Consider the following 5,000-nt stretch of genomic DNA (forward strand, 5'->3'; position numbering starts at 1 on the left):
GTCTAAAATTATTTGGGTCGGATATATTTCCGCCTTTATGGAGTGGAATTACTTTTGCTCTCTTTAACAAACTAGGTACAGTATTTTGCTTTATGCAGAGATTATACGCATAGGTGAGTGGCTCTACAATATATGGTAGAGCTAATTTGGCCAAGTAAGGAGGAATCTTATTAGAACCCATGGACTTTTTATTCTCAAGGCCTTCTAGCACCTTACCTACCTCATGCACTGCCATGTCTGGAATAGTAAAAAGATCGTCTGGTTTACATTTCTGATTACAAAAATCATGTAATTTTGAGAAAGAGACTTCAATGTCAGGATCAGGCATGTCGCATTTTGCAGATTCATTTAGCCTATTGGCAAGGGACACAAAATGGTTATTAAAATCTTCAGGGGAGATGGTTGTGGCAGACCGATTTGAGTTCTGTTTAGATTTACCTAATATGTTATTAACAGCACGCCAAACAGTTGCAATATTTTTCTTGTCCTCGATTAATGTATTAACATAATTTGCTTTTGCTTGACGTGTTAATTCTGTCACTTTATTCCTTTGTTTATTAAAATCAGACTTCATGTTGTTTGCTTTGTAAAAATCACGCAGGGACATGGCTTCTATAATCTGTTCCGTTAACCATGGGTTGAGAGAGAGAGAGAGAGAGAGAGAGAGAGAGAGAGAGAGAGAGAGAGAGAGAGAGAGAGAGAGAGAGAGAGAGAGAGAGAGAGAGAGAGAGGGGTAGAGAGAGAAAGAGAGAGAGAAAGAGAGAGAGAAAGAGAGAGAGAGAGACACACACAGACAAACCGACAGTAAGATAAAAAGACAGCCAGACAGCCAGACAGAGACTGTGACTGACTACAGACAGAAAGCAGTCAGGGTCATGAATGTTGATATAAAGTTGAATGTTGATATAATGTTGAATGTTGATATAAAGTTGAATGTTGATATAAAGTTGATATAAAGTTGATATAATGTTGAATGTTGATATAATGTTGAATGTTGATATAATGTTGAATGTTGATATAATGTTGAATGTTGATATAATGTTGAATGTTGATATACGGTAATGTTGAATGTTGATATAAAGTTGAATGTTGATATAAAGTTGAATGTTGATATAAAGTTGAATGTTGATATAATGTTGAATGTTGATATAATGTTGAATGTTGATATAAAGTTGAATGTTGATATAATGTTTAATGTTGATAATTATCATGTTTAATGTTGATATAATGTTTAATGTTGATATAATGTTGAATGTTGATATAATTTTGAATACTGATATAATGTTTAATGTTGATATAATGTTTAATGTTGATATAATGTTTAATGTTGATATAATGTTGATATAATGTTTAATGTTGATATAATGTTTAATGTTGATATAATGTTTAATGTTGATATAATGTTTAATGTCGATATAATGTTTAATGTTCATATAATGTTGAATGTTGATATAAAGTTGAATGTTGATATAATGTTGAATGTTGATATAAAGTTGAATGTTGATATAAAGTTGACTGTTGATAAAAAGTTGAATGTTGATATAATGTTGAATATTGATATAAGAAGAAGGACGGTCCAGTGAAACAGTCTTGACAAATCTGTGTCGATGTGCATCATGTTCTCTATGGAAAGGCTTGTACCTTTAATCTGTCAAATAACTTTACTTGTCTTGTTGTAATTTTACATTTCACACAATATAGGCTAATGCGAACTAAAGTACGATCGCATTTTAAGCCGATGCTGACGTGTCGTACTTTCCCTGACAGACATTTGAAATGTACGTAAAGTGCTAAAATGTACATTCAACTTAAAGGCACTATCCTTCTCAGTGCAACAGTTCGGCATCTCAGATCTGGCCTGGCATTTGCATGCAATACGACCATTCCTCCACTTGGTCTCATACCAATAACGAACAGCTTGGGTGCTCTCTGTGCACAATTGAATAAAAAAAGGAGGTTTTTTGTGTGTTTTTTGTGTGTTTTTTGTGTGTGTGAATGTTGTTGTAAAGTCAGTAGTTGATTTTTTAAGAAATAAATTCATAAAACAAATTACAACTCAACAGAGCAGGGAGTCAGAGTTGTGATTTTTGGTACGTTTCCTAGTGGAGGGATGCTCTTCTCCCATGAATACGCCTGGTCAGATTGGAGATGGTGAACCGAGCGTTTCACGATAAGGAGTGTGTCTTTAACACATATTTCGCTGAGTTTCCTTAAAATCAGACACAATATGAAAGCCAAATAACTTGACGCTTTGGTCGTTTTGGTTCTTATCATCTTAGAAGAAGCAATACCATCCCTTCCTTTTCAGGGAACTAACTATCCAACTAACTATCCAACTAACTCTTCGGAGTGAAATAGCTCCTTTAAACAACTGCAAGAAAAACTCGAGTAAGATGTTGTCAGTGTTGGCGACAAATTGATTTTTGAGAAAGTAATGTTTCCTGTAGACTTTGTTTTTTTCTTGTCGAAGGAATTATGGAAAACTATGCCCCTTTGAACTTCCTCATTTCTAAAAGGCGTGCTTTCTGGTGACAGAGTTGAGCTTGAGAGTTCGTTGGAACTATAACAACAGGGCAAGCAAACGAAATGTTTAGTGGATTTACAAAAAAAAAAACGCTCGAGCATTTGTAATAAGTTATTCAGATACACACCGATTTAGCATGACACTATGTCAAAGAATTGAAACAGCTACATTTAAAGTTGTAGAGCGTGCACTACGCTATTTGTTGTGCTGTTCTTGCTATATATGTATATGTGTGTTTGAAAAGGCTCCATTGCTGTGTGGATACACCCGACCTTATTGTTTCTCTCTGTGATTTAATGATGAGAGCGAACTGTAACGTTGTCTCCAGTGCATGATTGTGTGAGTGTGTGTGTGTGTGTGTGTGTGTGTGTGTCTGTGTCTGTGTGTCTGTTTGTGTGTGTGTGTCTGTGTCTGTGTGTCTGTTTGTGTGTGTGTGTGTGTCTCTCTGTGTGTCAGTCTGTGTGCGTGCGTGTTTGTGTGCGTGCGGGCGCGCGCGCGTGTGTGTGTGTGTGTGTGTGTGTGTGTGTTTCGAACTGCGGCCTTACCACTATACATACGTATCAATAACAGTTAATAAACTGAACGTGAAGCACACATTTGTATAAATGCACATATCTTTACTTATATACGCGCATTTTTACTTACATTACTTACATGTACGTATATGTATCTTTGAGCCACACTTCCAACCAACCATCACACTCATTATCATTCAAATTCACACCACTCTCATCCATCATACGGGTGAGGAAGAACACTGCGCGCTCACGCCGACACCGACAGGGTGACATGTTTTTGCTGCCCCGCCCTCTCATCCATCTTAATATACTTCACGAATCACTAACTTAAAACTACACTCTTTCACGAATCCCGCGAAAACATTTCTGCTTACTACATCCCGTTGCTCAGATCCGCCTGGTATAGGCCTATATCTTTACCAATTAAAACCAGTAATAATATACATTCGCCTGGTAGACTTTGATCAATGTGTCATAGTTTTGAATTCTTTGTAGATGTATATACATGGAATCAGAACATACCTCCACCTGGACACATACTAAAACCCAACACCCCGGCTGCGATCTGTGCAGAATGCCACCAGTGTCCCTTAAGAAATAAATCAATGTTATTAAAAATCTGTAAAAAAAATTTTTTTTAACGGAAAACGCTTAGGTTGTTGAACTTTTGGTATGTGTCCAAGTGGACGGCTAGTCTTAACTGCCTGGCCAGATCTGAGACGGTGAGTTGAGTCGGTTACACATGAGTGACTGTGCCTTTTTATATTTAGTCAAGTTTTGACTAAATATTTTAACATCGAGGGGGAATCGAAACGAGGGTCGTGGTGTATGTGCGTGCGTGTGTGTGTGTGTGCGTGTGTGTGTGTGTGTGTGTAGAGCGATTCAGACGATTCATTTAAAAAAAACACCTTATTTTCCCTAGCGTGATTACATGAAAAAGAGGAGAAAATTAAAAACGTTATTACCTAAAAGACACCCCCCACCCCGACCCCCCCCCCCCCCCCTCCCCCGACCCCCCGCTGTAAACTAACTTGTAAACAACCAGAGATAGGCCAAGATGTTTTGTTTTGTGTTTGTTTATAAATGAACACTGCATTGGAGCATCCTTGTGAATAACACATTTACCACAAGTCAACAGCCTACCTGCTATCTGTGCAGAGTAGGAATGTTTTGCTGAATCATTTTCATGTCTGACTCCTATTTCAATTGGCGACAGTAGTTAAAGGCACATTCCTTCTCGTGACAACTGTTCGGTTTGCCATCTCAAATCTGGCTACACTTTTACATGTGATGCAGGACTTAGTCACACACACAAAATCAACACCCTCACTGATTGGTATGGTAAGTTAAAACAATTGATGAATTGATTTCTAAAATGTCATCAGAGGCTTTTACAAAATTAATTCATAACAAAACCCAAATGTGCACAGAGGGCATCCAGGCTGTTAATCTTAGGTATGTGACCAAGTGGAGGGAGAGTTTAATCCCATGTAAAGGCCTGGCCAGATCTTTGATGATTTACAAAATGGCTTCACACGCAAAAGAAATGTACTTGTGGCAGAACCTGTATGTACAAAGACACGGATAAACAATGGCTATTAATGAAAGAAAAACAAAGCCTCACACAAAACAACTATATATATATATATATATCATCACAACACGACATTCAAAACAAAACAAAGAACTGTCTGACCCTGTCTTGATTATAAAAAAGGAGATACAACTAAAAGCAAAGATTGTTTTAATAAGGAGACCATTAATTTTGTTATGGCTGGACAGGAAGGCTCGTTTAGATGACAGTGTTGAAACAATACGCCTGCCATACAATGCTAAGGTCAGACTAAGAGGAACCAGTGTTTCAAGTCCCATTTGACTTAAAAGTCAGCCTTGAAATTAACGTTTTTGCGTAGCCGGAAAAGTTGGACAGCTCTCAGGCTGTTAGAACTATTCAATGA

This window comes from Littorina saxatilis, unplaced genomic scaffold, assembly GCF_037325665.1.
Source record: "Littorina saxatilis isolate snail1 unplaced genomic scaffold, US_GU_Lsax_2.0 SUPER_6_unloc_1, whole genome shotgun sequence".
Classification (NCBI taxonomy): domain Eukaryota; kingdom Metazoa; phylum Mollusca; class Gastropoda; order Littorinimorpha; family Littorinidae; genus Littorina; species Littorina saxatilis.